This window comes from Peromyscus maniculatus, chromosome 7 (assembly GCF_049852395.1).
Source record: "Peromyscus maniculatus bairdii isolate BWxNUB_F1_BW_parent chromosome 7, HU_Pman_BW_mat_3.1, whole genome shotgun sequence".
NCBI classification, from domain to species: domain Eukaryota; kingdom Metazoa; phylum Chordata; class Mammalia; order Rodentia; family Cricetidae; genus Peromyscus; species Peromyscus maniculatus.
Window position 1 is genome coordinate 81475691 of NC_134858.1, and position 15526 is coordinate 81491216.

A 15526-nucleotide genomic window follows, 5' to 3' on the forward strand; every position below is an offset into this window, starting at 1 on the left:
ATGTAAGACTTTAAAGTTAAGTTTAAACATAGTGGTAATTTGTGTTACTAATCATTCTCTCAAAGAAATTGCATTTAAATTATTTCATGTAAATAAATTTCTAAGTTGAAACAAGTAGTGATTTTCAGGTATATTTTCTTTTTAAATGTTACTGATGCACCTGATATATACCTAGAAAAACCAGCAAAGAAAAATTAGTTTAAAACCATTACTTTGAACTGATTTCTTTCGTCATAACATCAATTTTATGATCTAGGTTTTCCTGGTATTTAAGGACAGTAAGATTAAAGGCCACAAAGCCCCTGACTAAGCTTAATTGTAAGACCTTGTAGTTCTGGTTTACCATATGTTGGTTACTATTTAAGGAAAAGAGTTGTAGGGAAGATCCAATTCATTAATATCTTGGGCCAGTAAAACATGCTAAACATGGTGCAATGGAAGCCCTGGTCTTCATATTGGAAAATTCCAGACAGTGAAGGAGTAAGTAACCTAGCCAGGCCATTTCGTGTCAGATCTTCATTGTAAAACAGGATTCCATCTTTAAAGTGTAATTCAATCCAAATAGCCTATCTTAGTCACATCTAAAGCTTGACTTTCGTATCTAGGCCTTAAATTTACCTTTTGATGTAGACCACGAAGCAGACTGTTTGTCATAGCTAAATTGCAGTGTGACATTTGCTGAATCTTTGAAGTTTTGATGTGCTGTTACAATATATTGTAATAACATTGTTGTAAATTGTTGTTTACTATTGACTAAAAAACAGTAAAGGATCTCATTTTCCAAGCAGAAATCTCAAAGGTAGTTTTAATGTAAAACATCCTGAAGTTTTAATTTTTATAAATTTAGGATCTAGCCTTGAGAGAAAGGAAAATTAATCACCTGGTAGAAGCTGCTTAATCCCTAGAGTGTCAGAGTATTTTAATTCATCTGCCTACCATCCCCAGCTTCCTATCATGAATGTACAGCCCGCATTCTTGGTACTAAGAAAGCCTTATAGGTTCTGTTCTCAAAGAACTGTGTTTGACCTAACTAGTGGCTCAGGGGTTTACCTTTGTTTTTTCCTATTTGGAACTAACTTGGGGCTGAATTGCTCCTCCAGGTGTGATGCATTCCAAAGCATTTAAAAGCAGATCCATTAGCCACAGCAGCCCTAGCACAAAGTACAAGCTATGGGAAAAACCAAGCTAAAACCTGCATGAATGAATAACGACTTTGGAAAATTCCTGTGTATTTTAGAGAGTTTAGAATCTCATGTGCATGACCAGGGCTGAATGTTCAAAGACGACTCAAGTATTCACCTCGTGTAGCTAACTGGTTTCTACACAAGCAGGAAGTGATGGCTCAAGTAACCTGCATCAGCACTGAGGTGGGTAGTGATGCACCAGAACCAGTATCCACAGTCAAGAGTTGGGTTTGGTAAGTTATTTAAGCTCCAAAGATTCAGAGAAATCTCAGTGAAGGCACGAGCTGATCATTTAGTTAATCGACTGGTGGAAAAAGACCTGTGTGTGACAAAGGGTGCTGTCTTTACACAAAGTTTAGAAACAAACTGCAAAGTGCAGCAAGTGCTCAGAAGGTAAGATTACTGGACTAAACACACCTGCTTCGTAGAATAGGATCATCACTTCGTCTTCGTTCCTGAGGTTCCTATTTGGCTTTTATTTTGAGCCTGGTAATTAATTCCTGTAGCAATCACTGTCACTTAATTCAAAACACTTGCAAAATTTAGAGGTATTTCTGTCATTACTATTGGAGAACCAACTGTTAATTAAATTCCCATAGTAGTGAAAAGTAGCCCTTTTTTTAAAACAAAATGGAGTAATGCTAATTCACTGACAAAGTATAATTAATGACATCTTAAAAACAGCAAATTGTGAAGCAAATGATGTAATCATATTAGCTAAATGGACAGATTTGGTCAATTTCTCTAGCCAATCTTTTCTGGGTTTTTGTTTTGCTTTTGTTTTTAAGTCAGATGTATAGTTTCTGTCCTAGATCTCTTGCCAGGCTTTTCTCCAGTGCCAAACTCATTGATAATAAGGATACATTCGACACTACTCTGCATTTTTATGAAGTTCAGTTGGTTTTCACAACTTCTACGAGTTCAGTACAGTTGTGTTGCATTAGAGAAAACAGATTAAGGAATTTATACTCCCATCAAAGGAGCTGACTGGATAGTGACCTGTACTTGTGCATTGTGCTCTAGAGGTGGTTCTGATGTTGGGTCTTACTATAAAAGGCCAAACCGCCGGGCGGTGGTGGCTCACGCCTTTAATCCCAGCACGCGGGAGGCAGAGGCAGCCGGATCTCTGTGAGTTCGAGGCCAGCCTGGGCTACCAAGTGAGTCCCAGGAAAGGCGCAAAGCTACACAGAGAAACCCTGTCTCGAAAAACCAAAAAAAAAAAAAAAGGCCAAACCAAGAGTACCTTCCTTTCTTTTGCCCATGGTCATTTTCTAATCTAGAATTAACAAAACTTCATGCATTTGGAATGGATCATACTATATTTATGGTTTAATCTGTCATCTTTTTTTTTTCTTTTTCTGCTTTCTTTTTTTTATTTATTTAATTTTATTTTACAATACCATTCAGTTCTATATATCATCCACGGGTTCCCCTATTCTCCCCCCTCCCACCCCCTCCCCTTACCCTCAGCCTACCCCCCATTCCCACCTCCAGGGCAAATCCCCCCCCCCCAGGACTGCAATCAACCTGGTAGACTCAGTCCAGGCAGGTCCAGTCCCTTCCTCCCAGACTGAGCCAAGTGTCCCTGCATAAGCTCCAGGTTTCAAACAGCCAACTCATGCAATGAGCACAGGACTTGGTCCCACTGCCTAGTTGCCTCCCAAACTGATCAAGCCTATCAACTGTCTCACCTATTCAGAGGGCCTGATCCAGCTGGGGGCCCCTCAGCCTTTGGTTCATTAATCTGTCATCTTTAAAGAGCAGATGCCAAGATGAAATTAAATGTTTAAAGATTTTAAAGGATACCTATGAAAGAAATGAGACTCCAGAGACTATGAGATCTGTTAGTGTGACTGTAAAGTCAGCCCCCATATGAAGAAGGGGAATGGTTGGGGAGTATTTTTACCTGCCCTTACATGAGTAAGGTTTGTTAGAGCTGCTGGTCCAACTCTTGGCAGGAGTTACTTGTATCTCAGATGTGTACCTACTTAAAAACCCTCAGGTATTCTTTGGCCAGGCACAGTCTAGAGGACATGTGCATCTGCTCATGAGATTCAGAAGGTGGCTTCTGGGTTTCTGATCTAGTAACTAGCTCCATGCAAATGGAGTTCTGCCACACACACACACAACATACTTTCCTATCTTAAGGCCCTGGCTTTACTTGAATCATGAGGTCTTGCTCTTTTGTGGGATTGCTGCCTTTTTCAATTTCTGGCTTTGAATCTCTGCCAATTTCAGATATTTATAATTCAATGGATTGCCTTCAGCCTGCTATCCAGAGTCCATGTGATGTGGACAAAAGTTTATTTGATGACAGTTTGATAACAGTTCTGCCTGTAATATCTAGGTTATAAAAACCTAAAATTTGCTGGGTGGTGGTGGCACATGCCTTTAATCCCAGCATTGGAGAGGCATAGGCAGGTGGATCTCGGAGTTCGAGGCCATCCTGGTCTACAGAGTGAGATCCAAGACAGGCATCAAAACTACACAGAGAAACCCTGTCTCAAAAAACAAAACAGCAACAACAAAAAAACCTAAAATTTAATGGCTATTATTTAAATTGGCACCTACAAAATTTATTGTCATTGCCTCTGTAATACAATCACTTGAGAAAGGAAATGGACTATTTATTGGAGATGTTGCAACTAATTCTGTATTTCTGTGCTATGTTCTATTTTTTGGGGGGATGTTGTAGCGAATGAATTGTTTACAAGTAATCAAGTAATGAACACTAGAAATGGAATTATAGGCAAAAGAGCTCTGCTGAAGTCAGCACAGAAATGTCAGAGTTTGTGGGGCTAGATCTTTGCAGCCTGGGAAGCACTGTTCCTCAGAAGAAATGGCTGCTAGAGCAAGTTATTTAATATGTTGGATGTCATAATACCAAAACTCAAATAATGACTAATCTTCAAAGTTAAAATTCATTTCCAGAAAAGATTTTCTTTGGGTTAGCCTCTCTAATTATTATTTTTAACATTTTAATTAAAATATAGTTTTATCATTTCTTTTTTCCCTTTTCTCTCCAACCCTTCCTATGTCTCTTCCCTTCAACCCTCCCCACGTTTACCCCATCCTAAAAATTGATGGCCTCTTTTTATTTATTATTGTTACATAAAAACATAGGTATACACATAAATATAAACTGCTAAGTTTAATTTCTGTTTGTGTATCGTTTCAGGGCTGACCATTTTGTATTGGATAACCAATTAGGAGGCTGGTCCCTGAGAGAGGCTAATTGTCATATTCTCTCTCTCTCTCTCCCTCCCCCTCCCCCCCCTCTCCTGTGTGTCTGTGTCTCTGTCTTCCTCTCTCTGCTTCTCTACCTGAAGGAGAATTTTGTTTAGGAGTATTGTGACTCCATGAGATTTTTCTCCCTTCTACATTACTGTATCTATTAATATTGTCATTGTTCAGGTCTTCCTTAGGCAGCCATTTTCAGGAGACACAGTCTCACAGTAGACATTCTGGTTCTTTGACTCTTACAGTCTCCAGAGAGACTCACTCTAAGTCTCACTCTCCCACATTGTTCCCTGAGAATTGGGTGCAGTTATATTGAAGATTTCTCCTTAGGAGCTGTACTCCACATAATCTATTCCCTCTGCCTTAAGTCCAGTTGTGATTTTCTGTACTGTTTCCACTTGCTGTAAAGAGAAGCTACTCTGAAGAAGGGTGAGAGCTGCATTTCCCTCTGGACAGAAGTGTAAGTTTCAGAATGTAGTTGGAATTGTGCTGGTGTAGTACGTGCCACCAGTGGGTTCTCTTCTAAGATCCCTGACTTCACTAGTCCTGAGTACTTGGGTTTCAGTCCCAGTCATGATTTCCCTTCTGTTGAATGGGCCTCAGTCCAGTTAGATAGCTGTTGGACTTATGTTGTGGTGATAAAACAGTGACCAAAAGCAACTTGGAGGGGGAAAGAGTTCATTTGACTTAGAGTATAGTCCACCGTTAAGGAAAGTCAAGGCAGGAGATTGGAGGCAAGAAATGAATGAAGCAGAGGTGGTGGAGGAACCCTGTGAATAGCTCACTTGCCATAACTTGATCAACCTGCTTTCTTGTGTAATCCAGGCCATCTGCCCAGGCTGGGCTAGACCGGACCTTCCCATATCAATCCAAACAAGAAAATGCCAGTACCAAGCTGTTTTTTATTACTGTAGCTCTATAGTAGAGCTTGAGGTCAGGGATTGTGATGCCTCCAGAGGTTGTTTTATTGTACAGGATTCTTTTGGCTATCCTGGGTTTTTTGTTTTTCCATATGAAGTTGAGTATTATTCTTTCCAGGTCTGTGAAGAATTGTGTTGGTATTTTGATGGGGATTGCATTGAATCTGTAGATTGCTTTTGGTAAGATTGCCATTTTTAATATGTTAACCCTGCCTATCCATAAGCATGGGAGAGTTTTCCATTTTCTGACATCTTCAATTTCTTTTTTCAGGGACTTAAAGTTCTTGTCATATAGGTCTTTCATTTGCTTGTTTAGTGTTAACCCAAGGTATTTTATATCATTTGTGGCTATTGTAAAGAACTCAAGAAATTAGACATCAAAATGCCCAACAGTCCAATTAAGAAATGGGCTATAGAACTAAACAAGAGAATTCTCAACAGAGGAAGCTCAAATGGCTGAAAAACATTTAAGGAATTGCTCAACATCCTTAATCATCAGGGAAATGCAAATCAAAATGACTCTCAGATACCACCTTACACCTGTCAGAATGGCTAAGATCAAAAACACTGAAGACAGCTTATGCTGGAGAGGATGTGGAGCTAGGGGGATTCTCCTCCACTGCTGGTGGGAATGCAAGCTTGTACAACCACTTTGGAAATAAATATGGTGTTTTCTTAGAAAATTGGGAATCAATCTCCCCCAAGATCCAGCTATACCACTCTTGGGCATATACCCAAGAAATGCTCAATCATACCACAAGGGCACTTGCTCAGGTATGTTTTATCAGCATTGTTTGTAATAGCCAGAACCTGGAAACAACCTAGATGCCCTTCAACTGAAGAAGGGATGAATAAAATGTGGTACATATATACAACGAAATACTACTCAGCAGAGAAAAACAATGACATCATGAGGTTTGCAGGCAAATGGATGGATCTAGAAAAAATCATCCTGAGTGAAGTAACCCAGACTCAGAAAGACAAACATAGTATGTATTCACTCATAGGAGGATACTAGATATAAAACAAAGATAACTAGACTGCTACTCACAACTTCAGGGAGGCTACCTAGAAAACAGGACCCCAAGAAAGACACAGGGATTGCCCAATGACAGAGAAATGAATGAGATCTACATGAACAACCTGGATATGAGTGGGGGTAATGAAGGGCAAGGTTCAAGGGAAAGAGAGCTTAGGGGAACAGGAGATCCCAGCTGGATCAAGAACAGAGGGAGAACAAGGAAAGAGAGACCATGATAAATAAAGACCCCATGGATATAGGAAGAAGCAAAGTGCTAGAGAGGACCACAGAAATCCACAAAGATACCTCCACAATAGACTACTGGCAATGGTCAAGAGAAAGCCCAAACTGACCTACTCTCTTGATAGGATGGCCAAACACTCTAATTATCGTGCTAGAAACCTCATCCAATGACTGAGGGAACTGGATGCAGAGATCCATGGCCAGGCCCCAAGTGGAGCTCCAGGAGTCCAATTGGCGAGAAAGAGGAGGGTTTGTATGAATGAGAATTGTTGAGACCAAGATTGGAAAAAGCACAGGGACAAATAGCCAAACGAATGGAAACACATGAACTATGAACAAATAGCTGAGGAGCCCCCAACTGGATCAGGCCCTCTGGATAAGTGAGACAGTTGATCAGCTTGATCTGTTTGGGAAGCATCTAGGCAGTTGGACCGGGTGGAAAAAAAAAAGAAAATGCATCTCCCCACAAACAGTGCCCACAGTTCAATCAGATAGAGGCAATCCCTCAGTTGAGGTTTCCTTTTCCTGGGTGACTAATTTGTGTCAAGTTGATAAAAAGTTAATTAATTAATTAATTAATGAAAAATAGCCAGCATACTCCTTCAGGAAAAGGTTTTAGTAAGGAGCATTCTTTCTAACATATTTTTCATATTCTGTGTGGCCTTCTAGTTACCTCTAAAACAAATACCAAAAAAGTTTCATGATCTCTTAAGGGTCTAATTTTCAAATTTTTGATCATCTCAGGTTCTTCTTTTCCTCACAACACTAACTCAGCTGGTTGCTCACTTGCTTCTTCTAGATCAGTGGTTCTCAAGCTCCCTAATGCTGCCATCCTTTAATACAGTGCTGACCCACAACCATAAATTTTTTTTTGTGCTACTTCATAACTGCAATTTTACTACTGTTGTGAATCATCATGTAAATATTTTTGGAGATAGAGGTTTGCCAAAGGGGTCATGACCCACAGGTTGAGAACCACTGCTATAGATGATACAAATGGTTTTCTGGTGTTCTTTTACATGCTGATCATGGACCTAGCTCTTCTACCCCTTCTCCAATCCCATGCCCTCCCTTCATGGCCCTGGTAGATTCAGCACATGAGGTGGGTCACATATGTTCTATGTTCTCAGAAGAGCCTTTCATCTTGTTTCTGTCATCTAATCCTAAAGAACTGCTGTTTCTGTGGCTTTCTTTCCAAGACTGACCTCCTCGAGAAGAACAGTCTGGTTGTATCTCAGGCTTCTTTTTATCTATCCCAGTGTCAGGGTTTCCTGTGCTCCCTGTCACTACCATCTTTGATTTGATGCCCGTAGTGATGGGTCTGCTGCTGTCACTTTGTAGAAAAATATGCATATGTGAAAACTATTAGCTATTTTAAACACATTCAGTTGGTGGTTTCTTTATTTTGGTGTATTGTTCCTTACAAATTTGAATCAGAAGAAAAAACATTTTATTTTGTTAGGTCATTTAAGAAAAAAGTCCAGAAAAATGTTATGGAAACAGATTGAATGATTGCATTCTTGGTATGAAATATTCTTGAACTGTGATGTCTTATTCTAAGGACAGCTGCAAATTGGTTGAGCATGCTTTCATGTCTGCTTATGTAGTTTAATACTCGTTGCATAAAAGGTCTATTTCCTCTTGGTTTTAAAGGAAATGCATATGCTTGGATAAATTATATGGCTGTCTTGAAATGACAGCTCTAACTTTGCCATATTAACATACATGCTACTTTTAAAGTTTCTATCACTTATTCTGACTGTTTGGAGAAGGGTGCTAGGAGATGAGTCTAGAATCTCAAGCATGCTAAGCACACCAAGCCAGACACCCATGACTGCTGGAAAAGCTTTGGAGAGTGTAGGTATGTACTGCTCATATAAAGCATTCACTACCACACACAGGAAGGTCAAGGCTAGAACATATGATCTGATTTCATATTTGCTTTTGGAGTCTTACTCAATTTACATGTTCAAAATATATTTTGAGTTAACTTGTAAAACACATTTTACTTATATATTTTGGGTGTAAATTAAGGTTAGGAAAGCCATTTTCTGATTAATCAGTAAGATTACCAGGCTTCTTGGGGCTAGAGCGACAGCTCAGTTGTTAAGAGCAGGTACTGCTCTTGCAGAGGACCAGAGTTGGGTTCCCAGCACTCAGGTTAGATGGCTCAAAACTGCTTGTGACTCTGGTTCTGGAGAGATCTGGCTTCTCTGTCCTCTGAGGGCAGCTACAAACCTGTGCACATACTCACACACAGACACATACACATAATTGAAAAACAAAACAAATCTTTAAAAGGATTCACCAAGATTCTACTAGTCTATACATGTTATTTCTTCATAAACATTCCAGGTCAGGTAAAGGGAAGTACAGGTAAGTTTTTGTTTAGAAGGAGGAGACAGACAGTGTGTTGGTGCTGCTTAGGAGGCTGAGAAGAGAGGGTTGCTTGAATCCAGGTGTTCTGGGCCAGTTTGGGCAACAGAGTGAGAAAGAGGCTGTTAAATAAAAAGATCAAGGCAGGTGAACTTTCCTCAAATCCTAAGTATCAGTAGTAATGGAATATGTCAGAAAAGTAATCCTTTGCTTTGATAGCTTTATATATCTGGCTATCTAGATTTCTCATATATAATATTTATATAATTTTTCATGTAATAATGCAATTCATGGATTTAAACCCATCAGTAGTTCTTGAGAATAAAAGTAGTCTAATTTCTATACAAGGAAGCTATTGGCCACAGGCAAGATGATTTAATAGTATGTAAAATGTCTATACAAAGTCTCCTTAAAGCCTTGAAAAAAGAATCCACTTTGATATTTTTGTTTCAATTTGATTATGGAGTTTTCATTTTATTTTTTTTTTTAAATGAAACAAACAAAACTGGGAAACAATTGGGGCAACTTGACATCTATTCTAAATATTTGTTTCAGGTTTGGCTGGAAAGGAGGATACATTTTTGGCAGAGTAAAAAAGTAGAACTGTATGATATGAATAACATAAACAACTTAGTTTTTATGATTTTAGTTAATACCATTATACAGTTTTAAAATTACAAAATACATTTCCTCCAAATTAGTCATGAAAACCCTTCTGTCATTTCAACTTCTCATTGGCAACAGCGAACAGATGTCTGGCCTTGGCCGTGGTACGGGGAGACTCAGTTATGTCGTGTGCCGTGTGCAAACTTGGGGGCTGTTTGCCTTGACCACACATGACTGGAGAAAGGGCATACTTGGGAACAGCAACTTTGTACTGCTCATGAAGCAGGGTAGTCAAAGGGAAAGGGACTTCAGAGTTTGATTTTTATTGCCTTAAAGAAAAAAGGGTTTGCTAATATAATCAGGTTTTATTCATTTCAAGCATTTTAGCATCTGCCATTTCTAAATAAGTAGTACTGCTTTCAAGTTTAACAACAACTATATCAAAGCCCATCTCTCTGATGATTTAACAGTTCCTTAGCTTGTACACATTCTTTCTAGTTTTAACATCTACTGGGCTGTGAGTATTAAGTATTAAGTATCAAATATAAGCAGAAAACTGAAACCTTAGCATTGAAAATACTGCCTGACTTCCATCCAGATTTCTAGAAGTGATATCATAAGACCTATAACAGTAACTATTGTCCTTCAAAAAATGTATTATTCCCAACTACCATCTGCTTCTTCCTTAGTGAGAAGTAACTCTGGGCCCAGTGGATGACGCTGGCATTTCTACCTTCCTGTTGGCAGGGATTCTGTGGTTGCATGAAGGCAAACATTGCCCAATTTTCAGAGCTAGCTGCAAGTGTTGTCAGTCAGTCAGTTGTGATTGCTGTAGCATTTACTGCATCATCTCCAAACATTATAAGAGTTGTATACTGTTAAGAGTCAATATAGGGGGCTGGAGAGAGGGCCCAGCAGTTAAGAACACTGGCTGATCTTCCAGAGGACCCAGGTTCAGTTCCCATCACCCACATGGCAGCTCACAACTAACTCTTAACTCCAGTTCCAAGGGATCCAACATCCTCACACAGACATGCATGCAGGCAAAACACCAATGCACACGAAATAAAATTAATTTAAAAAAGTCAATATAGACCAGTGAAGTACTTAATTATGTATAGATAAATAATCAGGAGTAGACTCAACTCTCTATTTCTTCTTAAATATTAAATAAGGAAATATTTAAATGACTACAATGTTTAAGAAGAGGAATAACATCTTGGAAATTTTGTGAGTTCTCAAAATTTCTCCACAATGAAACCAATAGTCATTCTTTAAATATATACTGACCTTGTGGTTTGCAAAGAAATTCTTGTTAAAAATTCCACATGCATATTAAAATTGACAATTGCAAATTATATGAATCTGTATCACTAAATCTATCACTTTAGAAATGGGTGCAATATTGTAAGTCATATGAATCTGTATCACTGAATACAGTGATGAAAACAATGGAGATGAAGAAGCCTGTTTTGCAGGTATATTGAGGTAGGGTGGTATTTGATTAAGGAATTTTTAAAAAATTTTATTCGGTTGACATTCAACTCTGAATTAATTATACTTCACTCCTTGCTCCATTTGGAATGCAGTACCTTGAACTTTACATGATTAATTTAGCATAAACTTAAAAAATGCTTTTGATGGTTTTTCCTTCCCTTGGGCTAGAGTTGATTTATTTGAATCACTGCACTAATTATTTTAAGATGGAATTGTAATACATATATATGATTTATTCAGTAGAAGGAAAAAATATAACTGTATGTGCTATACACTCATTATTACTATCAAGTACAAATACAATTTTCTAAATAAGCTTTGGAATTAAATTAATTCCAATGGAAACAAACTCAATTTAAGCATGTTTATTAAAAGTTGTAAGTTACTGAAATTTATTAGGTGTTCTTTTGCAGTAGCTACACAAGGACTTCAAAAACATCTTTTTTTTTTTTTTTTTTTCTGGGCAGAAGTTGATGGTTTGCCTGCTGTGAACACAAGTGTGTGTTATTCTCAGAGGCAACAGGAGGTACAGGGCAGAGGCACACTTGTTGCTGATGCAATAGGCTTGTAACAGACAGTTCTAACACATCGTGAGAGTACTTTACACAATGGAGTGTATGCTTTCACACAACTATAGATTTTTTGCCAGACCAGGGCCTCATGCGTGTTAGGCAAGCGCCCTGCCACTCAGCTGTACTTGCTTAGATGTTCTTGTGAGAGAGATGAACTTTGGAGAAATAGCATGCTCATTAAAGATAACAGGCCAACACAGCCCAAATGGACAGACAGCTGCAATCAACACCATGTCCTTCCCTTTTCTGAGTCTGTGTAAACCAGCATTCAGCGGCTCTGCTATTGATGGTCCCTGTTGTTTGCAAGTAAAGTACAAAACAGTAAAGTGAAACCGAAAAACTGTCCAACATAAGGAATTGACAGTCATGTGGGAAGGACAGATAAAAGGTAATTAGGTTACAATTAATATGATCAGGATAAAATGGATGTATATGAAATGTGGAACTATTTTCCTATTTCCTGTCCAAAATGTCAAAGAGGATAGGTGATAGAATCTTTTTTCTAAGGGGCACTTCTATTTTGAAAGACAGACATCCCACACCCCCATCTGCTGCACTAGGCAGGAAACCACATGGCAGGTGGAAGATTTCTTTAATCTGGGATGATTAGCTTGTTTCAGGACCAGTCCACTTTAGCACGTTCCCTTGCTTCCTTGGCTTTTCATCTCATATGCTATAAATGCTCCCCTTTGCTTCCCTACTTCCCATCAATTATACTGAGTCTATGAAACCCTAAAAAATTTGATACCCACTGTGGCCAAAGCACTCCGACTTGCTTACTCTTCCCTCGCCTTGGATTAGTCTGCATTCAGAACTGTTCATTTTGATGTGAAATTGGTGATCATCTACAAATGGCATACTTATTTGGGAACAATTGGTTGGTGTAAGTAGGTGCAAAACAAAACACTAAACATAACCACTCTCCATGGAGAGAAAAAAACCCCACTGACGGGCTGCCTTCGAGAAGGGAGGACAGCGTCCAGCTTCAAAAGCTTGTTGTGTTTTATATGTCGGGGGAGGCTGTGCAGAAGCTGGAACAGCCAGGTGGTTAGCCTGGGAACTTTTCAGGTAGAGTAGGTGCTGACAGTTGCTCTTAGAGCATTCAGCCAGCCTTTGGGGGCTTCTGAGAAATGCTTGAGATTTCTGTTCCCTAATCCCTCTCAGGTGGAAGACGGGTCCTTGTCATCAGCACTTTGGGGCCTCATTTGGGGACCTAACATTCTAGCCCTTTACTGACAATAAGGGGTGACAGTAGATAGTAGGTAGGTAGGTAGGTAGGTAGGTAGGTAGGTAGGTAGGTAGCAAATGGTAAGCTGCTTCCTGTTGAGTAGGGATGTTGGAAAAGGTGGGGCTTGGAATGCTGGTCCAAAACAGGGGCTCAAGCTGGAAGGCAATGGACTTGAGGGAATTCTGTCAGAGGCATCTGTTTCACTGAACATCGGGGTAGCTCATTAATTCCTTCCTGAACAATTCTGAAGAGATGGGGCAATCATGACTATGTGGAAGATCGAAATCTGAGGGCAGAGGAGAGAAACGAGATGCAGACCACCATACTGAGAGTCCTTAATTTGAGTCAGCTCCCAGAGGCTGGATCTGCTTGCCAGCTCAGGGATGTCTTTAATCCCATCTTTCTACCTAGCTAGATTGATTTACATAGTAACAAGAGACATGTACCTCCTTTCTTGTCAGCAAGTCAAGGCTGTTTAGTTTTGTAGGACCACTGAGATTAGGGAGGTGAGCTGGTCCTGGGGCAATAGTAGAGTGGAGGTTGATTCCTTTACAGTATCTGGGGACTGGGTGGAAATCTCCTGGGACAGATATAGATTGTGGCCAGAAGAGTGGAAACAAATGTCTTTCTGATAAAAGGTTTTTGAGAGTATTTCTTAGTGATGGGGAGATGGCTCAGCAGTCAAGAGTGCTCTTTCAAGGAACTAGAGTCCAGTTCCCAGCACCCGCACTGGGCATTGTCTGCAACTCTAGTTCCGGGAAGGTCAATGCTCTCATCTGACTTCTGAAGGCACCCAGCACACATGCATCCATACACATAAATAAAAATAAGTAAGTCTAAAGAAGAGAATATGTTTTTCTTCTTGATAGATGTCTATTACCTGTCCCTGAGAATAATGTCAGGTGTGGATTAGTCACTAACATTTAACACACCTTATTTGGAACTAACTTAGGCTACATTAAATTTTGAGTAGAAAAGTATCTAGGTTGATTTTAATTAAACTGTATTTTTTTTCCTAGCACAAATAAAGAACCATTCACTTTCTATCAAAATTTCGTTGTAGGAAATGTATTAATTGTTTTGACCTTATAATTCATGCTTTATGTTTCCAGATCCTCAGTATCAAATTCTTGACAAAGAACAAAACAAACAAAAAACAAGCAAGCAAGCAAACAAACAAAAAACTGACCGTAATGGTATTTCTTTGACCTACATTACAGAGAAGGACACAGTAGTTTTTATGAAGATACCAGGAGCTGCATCTTGAATTACACATTATTTTCCAGCTTTTATTTATTTATATTCAGCTTAAACTAACTCAAATCAGAATTGTCATAAAATAAGCTAAATTACAACTACAACAGACTTGTACTTGTGACTAAGTGGACTCCTAATTTTTACCAGTGATTACTATAAATAAACCTTGTTTAATAGACTTTCCTATTATATATATACACGTAATATATATAATAGTGGGTCTGTTTCAAATATACTTAGAAAAACAGTCTTTTGCCTTTTAAATACCAATTGTAATACTCTGCTTTTTGTACCTTTTTTAAAGGGGGTTCATAAGAAAACATTGTCAGGAAAGGTTTGTGTAGCTAGAGTTTTCCTGCCTTGCCCACAGTCAGGACAAATCTTTGTCACCCGCCAGTCCCACAGCCGCTCAGACCCAACCAAGTAAGAGGGCTCTGGTACTGGCGGGACTTGGCAGCGGGAGCTGGAGAGAAATTCTCCAGCAACAGGTTTGCTCTAGTTTTAGAGTGAGGTCCCTTACATCATCCATCACGAGACCAGTATATGCTTTGTCAGTGCTAAGCAATTTCCCTCCAGAACTTAACATTCTATCCTGCAGGTAATTTTTTTTTTTTTTTTTTTTTTTTTTTTTTAAAGACAGGGTCTCTCTGTAGTTCTGACTGTCCTGGAATTTGCTATGTGTGGACCAGGCTGGCCTTGAACTCAAAGAGATCAGCCTGCCTCTGCCTCCCAGCTGCTGAGACTAAAGGTGTGTATCACCATACAAAGTTTAAAATTTTGTGATTGGTTTTTGTTTTTGATGTGTGTGGGTGTTTTGCCCACCTGTTTGTGCACCATGTACATGCATTGCCCATGGAAGCCAGAAGAGGGCAGCAGATCCCCCGGAACTGGAGTTACAGAAGGTTGTGAGCCACTTTGTAGGTGCTGGGAATTGGAACCCTGGTCCTTTGGAAGAGCAGTCAGTGCTCATAACCACCAAGTTATCTCTCCAGCCCTGCAGGTAAACTCTTTAAGACAAAAGATAAACAACTCAAGATAGCTTCAGTAAGGAAGTCTCTGAAACTGACCAGATTACTGGGCCCCTCCCTCCTAAGAGTAAAGACTGCTGAGGGTCACTCTCAGACAAACCGAGCTTCAAAGACTCTTGAGACCTGACCACCTTGCCTGGAAGAAGCAGAAACCAGAAGAGCTGCCTGGAAGAGGTTTAGACTAATTGAGGTACCTGGAGAGTACACTTGCCATCCTGTTGCGCTGCCTGCAGACTGTGCAGTGTGCTCCAGGTTCCTAGCTTTGTGAGCCATCACCTAGGCTCCAGGGGGCTTCGGTGATGCAGCTGTTTGTGATGCAGCTGTTTGTGACAGTCATCTAGGCTCCAGGGGGCT

At 39.6% G+C, this 15526-nt stretch overlaps 1 long non-coding RNA gene across 5 annotated transcripts in view; it reads right to left on the minus strand.

Moving 5' to 3' along the window:
• The window catches only part of LOC121830920 (uncharacterized), a 114901-nt gene extending 99375 nt beyond the window's left edge, over positions 1-15526 (minus strand). For 3 of the 5 annotated variants that reach the window (XR_013052867.1, XR_006074251.2, XR_013052868.1), the window contains exon 1: positions 15367-15526. This is a non-coding gene — a long non-coding RNA (uncharacterized LOC121830920). The remainder of the gene's footprint in view (positions 1-15366) is intronic. The other 2 variants (XR_013052865.1, XR_013052866.1) reach the window with 2 other exon arrangements.